Here is a 16,606-nt window from a genome sequence, read left to right on the forward strand (position 1 = left end):
TTTCATAACATCAAAATGTCTAGTATAAGCTGGTGGCTCACGTCTGTCAGCCTAGCTACTCAGGGCTGAGGATCGCGGTTCAAAGCCAGCCTGGTCAAGAAAGTCCAGGAGACTCTTATCTCCAATTAACTGCCAGAAAACTGGAAGTGGCACTGTGGCTCAAGTGGTAGAGCACTAGCCTTAAGTGAAAGAGCTCAGAGACAGCGCCTAGGCCCAGAGTTCAAGTCCTATGACCAACCAAAAAAAATTAGAAAAAAAGAAATGTCTAGTGTAGCTCTTGGAACAAAAATCTTTTCTGATTCCATCTTGGTCAGATGGCATTAAATGAGACTTAGGCAACTGGAGTTGTCTTAGCTATAACCAAGACCAGGTAATTTATAAACCATGGAAGTTTATCTAGTTCCCAGCCCTGAAGGTAGAGAATGCCAGGAAGACAGTGCTGGTGTTTCCCGTACCATGGAGGCAAGGCCACAGGGTATGGAATGGAGAGACAGGGTTACTGTGCTAACTCAGAACTCTGCTTCTGACAGAGCCTTTATTGGTCAGGTGTGGTGGTCCATGCCTGCAGTTCCAGCCCTCAGGAGGCCACAGAAGGAGAACAGTAAAGTTTTAAGTCAGTTTGAGTACAACGGTGGCTCACACCTGGAATCCTAGCTACTGGGGAGGCTGAGATCTGAGGATCACAGCTCAAAGCCAGCCTGGTCAAGAAAGTCCAGGAGACTCTTATCTCCAGTTAGCCACCAAAAGTTCGGAAGTGGAGCTGTGGCTCAAGCAGAAGAGCACTAACCTTGAGGGAAAAACAAAACAGCTCAGGGACAGTGCTCAGGCCCTGAGTTCAAGATCTAGGACTGGCACATGCACATGCGTGTGCACACACACACACACACCATTTCTCTCTCTCTCTCTCTCTTTCTCGCTCTCTGGAGCTAGGAAGATAGTGGTTTGAGGATAACCTAGGGGAAAAAAAGAGCAAGGCCCTATCTCAACCAGTTGGGCATGGTGGCACACGCCTGTAATTCTAGCTGTGAGGGAGCAGAGGAAGGAGGATCACAGTCCAAGGCTGGTCAAGCTTAAAATGCAAGAACCTATCTGAGCAAGAACTAAGGCACAAAGAGAGTTAGGGGCACGGCTTGGCGCTAGTAAGCGTGGAAGCCCAGAGTGCCAACCCAGTTCCACCCCCAAATCAGTCATCAGTCAATAACGATGGCATGGCCTGTACCCCCCTCTTACCTCCCACAGCCCTCCCCTGGGTGAGGTGAACAGGACTTTGAAGGAACTTCTGGAAGAGGTGGTGAAAACCCACAGCTCCCACCCTTGCCCCTGCGTGGCAGCCTGGGCACGCGTGGCCTGCGTCTTGGCGATGACTGAGCCGGAGGCCCTCCTGCTCCTCGTGGGTGGGGAACGTGTCGGCCACGTCCTCTTCACAGTGGGTGGGTGGCAATCCCTTTGTTCTCCACATTGTGCAGCGTGTCTCCGTGCTTGCATTGCTCAGTCATGGGAAGAATCCTGCTGGATTTGAACCTCCATCCTCAGATCTTAGCCTCCCGAGTAGCTGCGATGACAGGCATGAGCCACCGGCATCCGGCACCTATTCAGAAAACCTTTATTCCACTTAGTAATTCACTCAGCGACTACGGACCTGACACACGTGGCAACGGAGAACACACAGATGTCTTCATGAAACCGCCAAGATGAAACGAGTCTTACGCATCCAACAAGTCCTTAAGGGTGTGTGAATTTGGAGAGAAGGGCTCAGTGTCTACATATCTGAGGGTTTTGGAAATGCGCGATGCGGGTGCTCACCCAGTCTGTCCCGTGTATTTATAAAAAAGCTTGAGGGGCGGACAGTTGTGTAATTGTAGGGAGAGAGGACAGTGCGTGGTTCCCTGGACAGAAGATGAGGTAGGAGGGAGGAATTTACCCCTATGGCCCCATTGGGGAGCGGGCTCCCGACCTCCACGGCTGAGTGGAAACCTTCCTGTAGCTCTAAGGCCTCTGCTGTAGCCGTGGTCAGCCCCAGATAGACAGCGCTTGTGGAGGAGCTGTTGGGAGGTGGGCGGGCAGGCGGGCGTGGTAGGCGGGCATGCTGGAGGACACTTGGGCACCCTCTTCTCAATAGAGACCCCCAACCACCCATCATCCAGCACCCGTGGGCTCGGGGAGCTTGCCTCTGAGGCCCATGCGGCTTCATCTCCTGCTTCTGAGCTCTCTTCTTTAATTAAGGACATCTGAAAACAGAACATTTCTTACAAAGAGATTGGAGGGCGGGGGAGGGTGCTTTATAGCAGCGTGGAAAATAGAACTGTTTATTAAAAAGAATAATGTGGAATAATAAATGGAATGAAGCGGCTCAGCAAAACAAACAAAGCTCTCAGAGACACGTAGGAAATCCACGCTGAACTTTGCTCGTAATCAAAGGAGCGAATGCTTTATTATTATTTTTTCCCAACCGATTTGGCGGATTTAAAAATATCCCAGGGCAGGCATACCTACCCAGGCACGGTTCACTGTGAAGATGGGCTTGGTTGCGCTGACAGGAGAGAGTTGATGTGAGGTGGGCAGGCAGGGCGCATCAAGGGAGAAGCGCTGCCCTGAAGGTGGGTGGACAAGTAGACAGTCAGGAACATAGCACGCTCCCACCCTCTCCCTCCCTCCCTCCCCTTCCTGGCTGCCATGCAGTGGGAGACTCTGTTCCCCCACGCCCTCCCCACCACCAGGACTGGGCAAAATGACCGGTTATTCCTTTCCTGCTTCCCAGGACGCCCCGTTTGCTGCAGCTGTGCGGCCGGCCAGGGCCCAGCCCAGCCTGCGTGGATGGTTTAGGCTCCGGGATCCAGGAGTGTGTACACTCAAGGAGAAGACAGGTGAGCTGATCTTCCCGGGCCAATGGAGGGCATAGAGAGTAGCCCCAAAAATGCACCTCCACAACTGGATCATCTGACAGGACTCTGCTGAGGAAATGTGAAAACAACGTGCAAGCCTTGTCTTCTTCGTCTTCTTCTTCTTTTTTTTTTTTTTTTCCCAGTCCTGGGGCTTGAACTCAGGGCCTGAGCACTGTCCCTGGCTTCTTTTTGCTCAAGGTTAGCACTCTACCACTTGAGCCACAGAGCCAGTTCCGGCTTTTTCTGTTATGTGGTGCTGAGGAATCGAACCCAGGGCTTCATGCATGCAAGGCGAGCACTCTACCACTAAGCCACATGCCCAGCCCAAGCCTTGTCTACTGAGAGAACGTTCTGGTATTCTTCACGCATCCAAGAACGAGGAAGGCAGATGGATGTTTAGCAATACAGTGCTGAGTCAGCAAGTTATAAAGTGTTAAAGCAGTCATTTGGGAAGCGCTCAGGAACAAGAGAAATATTCAGAATATATTAATTGAGGATAAAAAAGATCAACATTAAAAAAAAATAGAAACAGGGAATAACAGAGAGTGGCACTGGGCTCTGGTGATTTACCACTTGGGGAGGCTGACGGCTGAGGGATTGGCGATTCGGGGCCAGCCAGGACCCTATTTCAAAAATAAACAGCAAAAGACAGGCCTGGATGTGTGGTTCAACTGGCAGAGCGCCATCTTAGGAAGCCTGAAGCCCTGAGTTCAAAAGCCAATGTTTTAAGCACCTAAAAGAAAATGATACAAAACAATCCACAGTAGTGAATGTGGTACAGTAAGATAACAGATGATTGCAAGGGTTTTCCTTCTCTGCTTTTTATCCCCCCCCCCCGACTCCCACCCTACATAAGAACCCTTTGGTTGCATGGTTGAGATGAATGATTATTGTGAATGGGAGTGCAGTCCTCTCAGAGGACTCCAAAGACGTCTGATGGTGGGGTGGGTGGGGTGGACTGGCAGGTGGAGTGAGCAGGGTGGGCGGGGTGGGCGGGCTGGACCCCTGCCTGTGGTACTGGAGAGATGGGCGGTGGTGAGGAGATGGAGGCCGACTGAAGGAGGGCTGCATCCCCACAGGGATTTCTCTCTCTGAAGGTGACTTCACCTCGCTTCCTGGCGTAGTGGACAGAGGTGAAAACTGGCCCGGCGCCCCAGGCGACAGTGCCCTTTCCCCTTCCCCCCTGGCTCTACCCACCCATCCCCATCCACACCCACACCCTCCCACGGCCCTATTGAAATGAGACGCCTCCATCCCCCGGCTCACGGCTTCCTTCCACTCACTCCTCAGATGCCTCCTCTCCAAGCTGGTGGCATTTCCTACTCCCCAGGCTCCCGCTTCCTTGCTCTGCCCAGGTGGCCGTGGTGCTGGCCGGCTCACTGGGGGCAGGGCAGCGACCATGTCGGGCCCTGTCCTCTGCCAGCCACGCCTCACCGGAGCTGTGGTGGTATGGAGAAGCCCGGAACACACTGCGCAAGGAGGGGAACGTGGGCACGCCTCACCCATAAGCACCCACGACTGGAGTCATAACCTGTGAACATATCAGCAGGGAGGTGACAATGGGGAGCACTCCAGTGCAGTGACCACAGTAGACTTCTTTCTCTTTCCAGTGCCAGGGTTTGAACCCAGGACCTTGTGCATCCAAGGTAAGTGCTCTCTCTAACTCTGGGCCACACGCCCGACTCCTCAGCCCCCCTGCCTTGCGAGCGGATTATTAACCTGCTCTTCCATCTTCCTGATGATGAAAGCTCACAAGTAGAGAAGAGACAAGAGTCATTACATGGGGCTGGGGATATGGCCTAGTGGCAAGAGTGCTTGCCTCATATACATGAGGCCCTAGGTTCGATTCCCCAGCACCACATATACAGAAAATGGCCAGAAGTGGCGCTGTGGCTCAAGTGGCAGAGTGCTAGCCTTGAGCAAGAAGAAGCCAGGGACAGTGCTCAGGCCCTGAGTCCAAGACCCAGGACTGGCCAAAAAAAAAAAAAAAAAAGAGTCATTACACAAATCTTTGGGCTGGTTGGTAAGTGACGAGCATGTGCTGGGTGCCCCTGAACTGACCCCCCCCACCCCGGGGTCCCTGGAGGTTGGGGCTGGCTCCCCATTCTCCCATCCCACGTGGGGGAGACCGAGTTCCACGCGGTGCCGTCGGCTGCTTATTAACAGAGACCCCCTCCTTCTTTCACGTTCCCTGAGGTTCCAGGGACAAATACCCTGGATTTGATTAAAGAGAGATTTCTTTTCTTTTTGTGGACTCATAAGATAATACAAACCACTCTATTTTTTCTTGTGGGTGGAAATAAAGTCTTTTTTTTTTTTTTAAATATTAGCATCTGTCAAATGACGAATTGCCTCTCCTCCCTGAGCTAAATTGTGGAATAAAACTCTTTAAAAAATAGAAATGATCAATTCCAGGATAATAAGAAACAGAGATCAATCAAAGAGTTTTTTTTTTTTTTAATTCTGTTTCCTATAAGTTGGAGTGTCACCTTATACACATGCACGAAGGGTCCTTGTGCCAGGCTGTGCCAGCTGGCCAGCCTCCGCCGCCGGGAGCCGTTGAGGCTGGGAGCCCCAACCCTGATGCTCTCCCTGCAGAAGCTGTGGGCCATGGGGACTTCTCTCACTCAGTGCCGCTCTAGCCAGAGCCCGGGCTGCACTCCGTCCCTTCCGTCCCTTCTGCCACCTCCCTGTTCCCAGGAGGCCGCGATTGGGAGGACAGCCTTGTTGGGTGGCTCTGCCTTTTGTTTATTGAGGATCTCGGCCTCGATGCCCACGGTGGCTGTATCCTCACCAGCGTTAGCCGCTGTGTGTTCTCTTGGTGCTGGTTTTGTGACAGGGGGAAGATGAAATCTTCGTACAGTCTTGATGTTCATTTTCCTGATGGAGGAAGACATTGAACGTCTTTATTTTCTGTGCATTTATTAGCCACGCACGCCTCTTTGTCTGAAAAGTATCTATTCGGTTCATCCGGCCATCTCTTGGTTGGATGATTTGTTCTCTGGTGTTTAGTTTCTTTCGGATGTGCAGGTTGATGATGGAAACTTCATCCGCACCCCTCACTCCGTATCCAAATCAACTCAGAATGGATCCCAGAAAGGCCCAGATGTTGGCAGAATGAGAGGGAAAGCAAGGAGGCACTGTGAGACCCAGGGAGAGAGGCTCTCTAAGAGGGGCTCTACAGGGAGGAGGAGGCAGGGGAGATGGGGGAGGGGGGAAGGTGTCACCAGCTCTTCACTGGACAGGGCCGAGGGTCCAGAACAGAGGGAAGAAGATGCACAGAGGGCCGAGGAGCATCCTGCCACACAGCCCGCCCCCCTCCCCCCATGCTCCCCGGACAGCCCTGCAGGCATGTTCCCCATGGAAAGGCCTCTGCCCAGTGCCAGAAGTTTCCACGTGGCTCTTCCCAGGATCTTGGATGACTCAAGGACCATAGTTCACTGGGATCATCAGCGTTACTCTTGATTTGGGGAAATTTATCCAACACATATATGTGAGTGCTTATACACAAGGAGAATTAAGAATGCACATACACACATGTAGTCACATACACACACACATACACACACGCATACACTATACTCCCCCCCCCCCCCCGCCCCTGCCCAAATATGCCCATTCCTACAGGAGAGACTTAGGTCACAGGAAGCACAGGTCCATTCGGCATGGATGTCTAGAACTATGTGGGGGAAGTGCACACCCTAAGCCGGCATTCAGCGGGCACTGAATTTATGCTCTCCAAAAATTTTTTGCTTCTTTTATTTCCTTTTATATTTTTTGGGGTGCCCTTTTGGTGGTTTGAACTCAGGAATCTTGTAATTACTTTACCACTCAGTCCTTTGACCTTTTTACTTCACTTTGTTTTCTTTCCAGATGGGATCAAGTGGCTTTGCTTCTCCCTAGCCTGACCTTGGAGCACCATCCTCTTCCTATCTCCGCTTCCTGAGTGGTTGGGATTGCAGGCAGGTAGCACTATTCCTGATCTCCATGTCTTAAGTTCAACATGCAATAAGGAAGTTCCTCTCTCTGGCTCTCTCTCTCTCTCTCTCTGAGACAAGATCTCTCTGTGCAGCATGGATGTCCTTGAATGAGGGATGCTGCCTCAGCCCCCTCAATGTTGAGACTACAGTCATGCACCATCACACTGGTCTGGAATTTAGGCTTTAGCTGTTTGGGGCTGATTTAGTGGTTTCGTGAGTGGGGTCTTGGGTCCAGGGAGGGCCCAGCTGGCGAGAAGAGGATCTGTCTCTCTGCTGTTCTGCTCCTTTCAGAGGGTCAGGTAATGGATGTGAGTCTCAAAGCCAGCGGGTTCTCAATGGAAGAAGCGTGGCTTTGTGGAGATCAGCCTGGCTGGTTCCAATCCCGGCTGCTCTGCCCAGCCCGGAGCCCAGAGCCTTCTCATATTTCCTCTGCTCAACAACCCCACAGCTGGGGACCCTTTGTGATCCATTTCATTAGCTGGCGGTGGCTCTGAGCTGTAACAGACTCTCTGGAGGGAAGGCCTCAGATCCGCTTTATTAAAATGAAGGCGTCCCCTGGCATTGCTCTCTGCCACTTCCAGCAGGGGCTGGGGCACGAAGGGGAAGGGGAGAGAGGGCGGGACTTAAACCCAGCCCTCCAATGACAGGAATGCTTAACCTCTGTCAATAAAGCCTGCCCCCACCCCCCTCCCAGCCAGACTGGAGAGGAGCAGCGGCAGACATGGTGGAGGCCCCATATGGAGAGGAGAGGGCTGGTGTTTATGATCTCCTTCCTGGCAGGGCAGCCAGCCTGCTGGTGGAAATTATCCTCTCCACAGGCCAGCTGCTGCGGAGGCCATGCTGTGTGCCTCCTCCCCAGATGCCCTGCCAGTGGGAGGGGAGTGGGGGATGGGGGGGACAGGGCTGGGAGGGCGGTGAGAGGGGTCCGAGGTCTAAGGAGAAATGGGCAGGCCTTCCAGCTCCAGGAGCACAAGAAATGGATTTCAGAGGACCTGTGACCAACGCGGAGTGGAGGAAGGCAGACATGTGCTCGGAGCACCCTGGGGTGGCCCGGAAGCGGGAAAACTCAAGACCGGAACATGAGCTCCGGAAGATTCCATCTGTGCAGCTGCCCAACCTAGAGTGGGGTCCACCTGAGAGGCCCGAGTGGTGAACTCAGCGATGGAGGCCCTGACAATGGTGAGAGGCCTGGGAGCAGGTCTACAGCTCAAGGCACCAGAGAAGAATATCAATTATGCTTAATTTCACAGAATTAAAAAATAATACCTTAATAGTGATTCTTTTATAGCTGCCTTGCCTCAAATTATTAACAACTGTTTTATGAAAAAGCAATTCATTAAGCAATATGGTCTATTGAAAAGATGTGCAAATGGATGGTAAAGGTTAGAAGCAGTGATAAGGAACATCCGAACTGGCTCAGCCTGACACTGCCAGAGCCAGCATGTGAGGAGTTTTTGGGAAACTGACTGTTGTAGTAAACCAAGACTTAAAATACCAGTGCTCTGCCTACAGGGGGAGGGGCTCCTGAAACACTGGGGTGCTCTGCTGATGGAAGGGTGGGCTCCTGCCAGGTGGGTGGGGTGCAGAGCATGGAGTAGAGACTCCAGTTTCTACTGTCTGCTTTTCTGTAACAGGAGGAGGAAGGAGAGGGGGAGGAGGAAGAGGAGGAGGAGGGACAAGCGGAGGAGGAGGAGGAAGAGGAAGGGAGACAGGAGGTGGGAGAGGATGGGAATGAGGGACAGGAGGAGGAGGAGAGGAGGAGGAGGAAGAAGAAGATGAGGAGTAGAGACAGGAGGAGGAAGAGGAGGAGGAGAAGGAGGGACAGGAGGAAGAGGGATAGGAGGAGGAAGAGGAAGAGTAGGAGAAGGAGGGATAGGAGTAGGAAGAGGAGGAGGAGGGACAGGAGGAGGAGGGATAGGGTGAGGAGGAGGAGAGCAGCAGAACACTTAGTGTGTGACCAGCGCTCTTGGAATTTTGTTTAAACAGTCATATCTGCTTTCTACATGCATAATACAAAGCAAGATGGAACTGAATCCTTACTTCCAACAGCAGGAAAGGAATCTTACACAGAAACCCAGTTTATCCAGCAGTGGAAGAGTGAGACGGGGTGTGTGCATGTGTGTGGATAAGCATGTGTGTGTATACACATGTGTGGGAATGAATGTATGTGTACACATGTGTGTGCACATTTGTGTGTGTGCAGACACCCACATTTGGGGCCGTTGCCGGGGCTCCGTGTGCTGGGCTGTGGTCTGTGGCTGCCAGGGCCCTGTCCGGAAGGCTTTGAGACAGGAGGATGACAGGACTGGAGGCTGAACCAGTGCAGGGTCCGAGGCAGAGCCAGCCAAACACTGGGTGAGAAGAGTTGGAAGCCATGTCCTGAGGCATGGTGGACACACTTAGGCCTGGCCTGCCTGCAGCGTTTTCCAGAGGACTGGAGAGGCCATAATAAGAATTGGGGGTCCAAGGCTGGCTCCAAGCCACGAAGCATTCTTTTCTTTCCAGGAAGCATTCTTTTTTTTTTGAATTTATTTATTAATTAAACACAATTTTTTTTGACAAGGGGTTGTGCAAGAAGGGTATAGTTACATAGTAAGGCAGTGTGTACATTTCTTGTGATATCTTATGCCCTGTTTTTCTTTCCCTTCTCTAGGTCAGGTAGACATATATACAATATACAATGTATCAAGAACATATAGAGTAGCCACGTGGCCTACGCCAAAGAAAATTCGCCTAGGGCTTTAAATGTAATGTCGACATTAGACAATATGTCGACAGTAGTCTTATATGAACGTATATACATAGCTTTTGAGCTATTGTATTCCACTGAGAGGTCAATTTTTGACCTTTATATGTTGAGTAGTTGTTTGGTTTTAGTTACATAATGTTGGGTCGCTGACCCAGTCCTGTGGGAAATACCATTTGACAAGCAGTTTTTGGTTTCACAGACCTGGTCTCTACTGTCTCTCCATCACCCCATCTTAACAGTCATATATCAGGGAGATCATGCCTCTTTGTTTTCTGTGTTCTAGGCTTGTCTCGCTCAACATTATTTGTTCAAGTCCAGGAAGCATTCTTGATTAGCAACGTGGCAAGGTCTGGGGCTGGGAAACTCATGGCTAAGCTGGCATGGTGCCCAGGACCTGGGGGCTCTCTGTGGTGCGAGATGGCGGTGGTGCCCCAGGTCAGTACCAAAGGGAGAGCCACTGAGGGGTTCAACACGACCCTCACCCCAAGTGCACCATTTTGGGGGTCTCATTGAGGGGAGAGAAGGGAATTCCCCAGAAACCCATGTGTTGAGTTGGGCACAGGTGTCAAAGCAGTGTACAGAGAGGGGAGAAAGGGAGGCCTGGGTTCAGATGTGTGGGAGAGCCGGAACGCACCCGTCAGGGGAGGTCCGGCAGCCGGAGGAAGGTGAACGTGCATTTAAATTTTAATTTTGTATCTCTGTTCTAATGAGCCAGGGGATGGGCAGTCCACATTCATGTGGGGCCCTGCCTGCCCTGACTGCTGAGGACCTGCCACCTTTGCTCCACAGAAGAACGCATTTGGGGCTGAAATAGGCACTCGAGCTCCTCGGCAGAGGATGTGGCAGGTGCCAGGAGCAGTGGCAGCATGGCCAGGAGACCCCAGGATGCGGCCCCCTCCTCCCCCAGCTGGAAGGCCAAGCTCAGAGACCTGGGCTCAGCATGCTATTCTGTGTGGTCCTCAGAGAATTCCCTTCCTCCAGGCTGCCTCAGTTTCCCCAGCAGCAGATAGAGATGACGAGAATCTATACAAGTCTGACTGCATAGGTCACAAAGGTCAGTATCACAAATGCGATTTCTCCCATTCCATGGAGAATTCCAGAATCAGGAGACCTAAGAGTCAGCTGGGCTGGTGGGCCCAGGGGCTGAGGCTCTCAGACTCCAGTGCTGGCTCTGGTTTGTGGACGCTGGCCTCGATTAGGAGGCTGGACTGTAAAGGCTGGTATGGATCCCCCCTCCCCCCCCCTGTAAACTATAAGCCTTCTGGTAATGATTTGCACTTAGGCCATGAGTTCAAATGCCCCTGCCTGAACCTATGGCATCCCCAACTCTGAAGATGGCTGCAAATGAGCTGGTCAAAGTCCCGCAGAACAGAGAATGAGAGGTGCTTTCTGGGCGAGCCAGGCTGCAGAGCTGCAGGGCCAGGCTGAAGCCCAGGGTGGAAAAACCAGACTGGCTCTGTTCTTCCCAAGGCTTTCCCCAGCCGCACCTGGGATGCAGACTGCGTCTTCAACGGAACCCAAGTGTGCACGTTCCACTGGGAGGAGTGCTGGGCACCCTCGCAGCAAATGGATCGCTAATGTGCTGCCACATGAACAGAGGCATGTGTGCATGGTCGGGGACATGTGTGCATGGACAGGGACATGTGTGCATGGACAGGGACGTGTGTGTGGACAGGGATGTGTGCGTGGATGGGGACATGTGTGCATTGTTGGGGATGTGTGTATGGAGACATGTGTGTGGACGGGTGTGTGTGTGGACGTGGACATGTGTGCATGGACAGGAACATGTGCACGTGGATAGGGACATGTGTGCATGTGGGGGAACATGTGTACGTGGATGGGGACATGTGTGTGTGTATGGGGACGTGTATGCGTGGACGGGGACGTGTGCGCGTGGACAGTGGACTGCTCTCATTGTCCTGGGTCTGATAAAAACCCTCATGTGCAGGCAAAAGCTCATGTAGTAGGTGTGGAATCAAGGCTTGGTGTCTCTTGAACACAGGCATAGCTTTGCACTAAACATTCTCTTTAGAGAAGGCCAGGAACTAGTTCCGGGCAGAGTGGGGTGTCCCGGTGATGGAAAGACCCACGGCAGGAAAGAAGCGCATGGGCGTCCCCAGACACACGCCAACACCATTCTGGTGCCACTGAATGTTTCACTGTGTGGCTGGGTGAGCAGGACGGCGAGGAAAGGCTCCACCCAGGAAGTGTCTACTACAGCCACAGGGGTTTGGCCTGCCGGACTTGGCCCCGGGCTCTAAGATGGCAGAATGGACTTGTCATTCACCATTGCTGTTGGTGATTCCAGGACGTTGCACTAACCGAAATTCTATGATCAGATACGCCAAGTGAGAGGATGCTGAGGGCAGGACAGAGGGAAACTTCGGATAAACGGTTCATGAAGCCAGGCTCGTGACTGAGCGCCAGCATCTGATCAAAGCAGATCATTTGAATGAGTCTTGAATAAAAATTAATAGTGAATATTGTGGTCACAGCACACTGAAGGCCTGCTTCCCTCCTCCTCAGTACTGGGGCTACGGGGTTTCCCCTCCCTCCCTCCCTTCTTCCTCTCTCCTTCCTTCCATTTCTCTCTCTCCTCTTCTCTTCTTTTTTTTTCTCTTTCTCTTTTTCTTCCTTTCTTTCCCTCCCTCCTTTCCTCCCTCCTTCCCTCCCTCTTTCCCTCCCTTTCTTTGTGATACTGGGATTTAAACTCAGGACCCTGTCCTTCTAGGAAAGCATTGAACTACACAAGTCACCATCCAAGCCTCTTTTGCTTCTGTTCATTTTTCAGATAGGGTCTCACATCTTTGCCCAAGTGGATCTCTGACTGTGATCCTCTTATCTACACCTCCTGCATAGCTGAGATTATAGTCGTGAAGCACCATGTCTGGTTGGCATGTTGAGCTAAGGTCTGTGAGCCTTTTGTATACATGCATACACACATATCTGTGATTATAGGTGTGAGTCACCACATTGTTTGTGTGTGTGTGTGTGTGTGTGTGTGTGTGTGTGTGTGTTGTGTTTGATATTGGGGTTTGAACCTAGAGCCTTGTGCTTGCTAGACAGGTATTGTACCATTTAAGCCATGTCCCCAGACTTGTATTGAGATCATTTCTGGGCTGAATTACAAGCCTCTATCACGAGGATCACTTCAGTGGGCCAGGAGGGAAGGAATTGGTGGGTCAGGTCAATGTCTTTGTGATTGTTGCGGGTGGATAAATGGTCCTTAAATCCAGGGCATCCTTGATCTTCTCAAGATGAGTTCTCTAGAAGTAAATGGCAAGGCCTGTGCTAACCTTATCCTGAGCCCTTCCTTCCCAGGGAGACTGCACCCAGCCACGGGGTGGGGGAAGGATTCTTGGTACAGGCCTCCCTCTGGTCCTTCACCTCAGTAGCAAAGAAGAAACCACCTCTCTCCTTATCAATGCAGGTCTCTGCAATCCTGTAGAAGCATAATTCTGTGTGGTTCATGTCTGTCTTTCTGTCTGTATATATTGGTGGGTGGATGTTTGAATGAGTGCATGGATGGATGATGGATAGAGGGGCAAGGGGTGGGTAAGTGGACAGATGGATGATGAATGGGTGGATGATGGATGGATAGAAGAATGGATAGAAGATGGATGATAGGTAGATGATGGATGGGTGGATGGATGGTGGATGGTTGAATGAGTGGATGGATGGATGAGTGAGTGTATAAAAGGAAGAATAGATGGATGATGATGGATGATGGGTGGGTAGATGGTGGAGGGATGGTTGAGTGGATGGATAGTAGATGGATGGATGAATGGGTGGGTGGATGGGTGGGTAGGTGATGGATAGAGGGAAGGATGATGGATGGATAGATGGTAGATGGATGGATGGACAGATGATGGGTAGACAGATGGTGAGTGGATGGGTAGATCAAGAGTGGTCAAAATCAAAGCTGGGAGATGTGCTGGCATTTACCATCCAATTCCGGCTTTATTCTTCAGCCATGTGGGAGCCTTTGAAGTGCTTTAGGCAGGAGGTGACAGGATGGCATTTGCACTGGAGAGGGACAGCTTGGCACTTCGTGGCTGGCTGGAGTAGACAGGTGGTTTGGTAGCAGAGCAGAAGGAATGAAATGCTTCCTGACAGGCGCAGGCATGTGGGTAGCCCAGTGTCTCCACAGCTCCTTGGCTGGATCAACACAGCAAACTGGGTGGACACGGTTGTTCTCAGAAACATTATGCTACTTCTCCACCATGCACAAGCGCCCCTATCAACCTCACATTTTGCTAATGGGATTTCTATCTCTGTATGAACACCTGAATTAAGACAAAGGATTAGTTTGGCTTACCACTGTGGGGCTTTGATCCGTGGTCAGTTGGCCATTGCTTTTGGGCCTGTGATGAGATGGCCAATCTCAATGAGCCTTGTGTGACAAAATCATTCACCTTATAGCCAGGAACAAGGAAAAAGGAGGAGGAATCAGTGTCCCACAATCCCCTCTGAGGCCACACCCCCAATGATTTCAAACCTCCCACTAGGCCCTGCCCCTTAAAGGTCCCACTAGCTTCCAGCATCTCCCAGCTGGACTCTGAAGGTGGGAGGCTAACAGTGCCGGGTGATGTTGGACGGCTGTGTGAATGGGTGTAAAGGAAGCGGAGACTTCTGTGCTGGGCCCCTGGATGAGGAGAGGCGAAGGGTTGGGGTGGAAGGACTGGGGGGCTCGGGGTAGCTTTTGGGAAGAGAAGTCTCATGTGATTTCAGAGTAAGTAGCAGGTGCTACAAACCTTACTTTCCCTGGGGCCCAGATGGCTCAGGCTGCCTTCCTCTCCCCTCATCCTCCTCAAGGTGGCTACAGCTGCCAAGAGCTAAGTCAGAAGCTTAGCATCGACACATCGAAGAAAGAAAGGTACTCATGACCTGACTTGTGAAATGCTAACCTCTCTGTACATCACCTTTATAGTAACAAGAATTTAAAAAATAACATATTCTTTAGATCCTTTCCTTGGGTCCGTGATCAAAGGAACGAGACTGATCCAATGTGAAAGTATAACAAAGTTTATTTGCGTCAAGCATCGAGATCACTAGCTGACTGGGTTAGGGCCGTCTCCTTAGAGAGCGGCCCTGATCTCACAGGCTACTTTTAAAGCAAAAAGAACCACAAATCGCAAAGCTGCTGTTGTCAACAGCTGCACTTTAACACCATTGGCTCACACAAAGGAAATTCCAGCGTGGGTTTTCCTGATTGGTTATCTACCCTTACAAGTTACCTATTTTGGCTTTGATATAGGGAACTTGCCTTGATATCAGGAATTGACAACAGGTGGTCATGTAGCACTGATGCAGGGGGGTTAATGAAGGGGGCAGAGCAAGTCACAAATGGGTTAAGCAAGTCTTTTACAGAAGCAGAACTTTGCAGTCAGGCTGACCTAGTAACAACTTTGTTTTAACAGTTGCCGCCATGTTTCCCATTACCGCTAAGCAAGCATGAGTGGGCTAGAACAATCCAGTACTCAATCATAAGTAAACCAACCCCAACAGTTACCATGGCATTTCTACTACTATTATGGTTATTTCTATAGTCTATGACTATGATCAGTTTTTATTGTCCGTTACCATGGTTGCTACCTAGGTACAGAGGGGAACAAGGGCTCCCTATATTTCTAAATGTTAAACTACAAGAAACTAGTCTTACAGGTAGGGGTGCAGTCCTCTAGCATGGAGTCATCACCAGGGTTTAGAAGCTGTTACAATTTTAACACTAAAACTTACTATATTTAGTCACTCAGGTTCTCAGGTTAGTCCTTACACCTTTGTCTGCATTTGGATCAAGGAAAGGTGTCAGTAGTATGTCAGGTAATTTTTGAAGCAATGATTGGCCTGGAAAAAACAAAACCACAGCAATAATGAAAAAAAAAACCCATTGCCCTAAACATATTCTAAATTTCATTAAGCTTTAAAACCCACTGATCTATTGAAAATTTAGCTTTAGGAAGCTTTCCTTAATTAAATGCAAACAGACCATGTTTTTCTTTGGTTATGGAAGAGAAAAAGAAGGGGAGAAAAGAGAGTTAAAAATAATGTAAGAACATTTTCATGTCTCTGGCTGAGTTCTGCAATCCTAATCCAATGACATCTCCCAGTGTTGTTTATTATTTTCCCAGAGTTGTCATGACACCCTTAAAAATACATTCAAAACAAGAGAGACGGTGATGAACACACACAGTTCTGTTTCCCATCCTTGGAGGGTTTCTTTCTTTAAAAATGAAGAATTAACTTTATCAAAGTGATACGTGGATCTGGGTTTGGGAGATCAAACAGCTCAACTGGGCCTGTAATGAGGAGCTGGCCACGTGCTGCGGGCCGCTCACCCAGCCGGGCTCCCGGGAGCCATCACTCCCGCTCCTTGCGCTGCGTCTTCCAGCATTTATTTCTGGACACAACAGGATACGAAGCAGAGTGCGGCTTTTCGTCTCAGAATGGTAGCTCTGGCTTCAAAGCCGAAAATAATAAGTGGCGAAAGAACCCTCAAGATGCCAAGACTCATCTGGAAGATCTACTAATGAAATATCCAGACTGAGGACAGGGTAGAGGGCGTGGCTCAAGGGGTAGGGGTGTGGCTCAAGCGGTAGAGCCTTCATCTACCGTGTGCACGGCCCTGAGTTCACACTCTGACATGCCCTCAACCCCCACAGGGATAAAGGGTAACACCTTTATGCTGCCGACTATGCCCTGGGTTGGCTTGAAACTCCTCAGATGTGTTTACTATTTAACTCTTGTAGTGACCCATGAACTAAAGGCTGAGGATCCCTAATCCATGTTTCTAAATTTCAGATGCTCCAAACCCCGGAGCATTCTGGGCCTCATGATGTCCAGAAAGGAACATTGCTCCTCTGACCACATGGGAAGAGAAAATGCACAGGCAGGAAGAACTTTGTGCACACAATTACCTTACAGCCTTGATGCACAAGGCATAGATTATATGTAAACGATTTCTGTGCTTAGGGCTGTGTTCTAAGCAAGATCTC

This window comes from Perognathus longimembris, chromosome 1 (genome assembly GCF_023159225.1).
Source record: "Perognathus longimembris pacificus isolate PPM17 chromosome 1, ASM2315922v1, whole genome shotgun sequence".
In the NCBI taxonomy this organism is placed as follows: domain Eukaryota; kingdom Metazoa; phylum Chordata; class Mammalia; order Rodentia; family Heteromyidae; genus Perognathus; species Perognathus longimembris.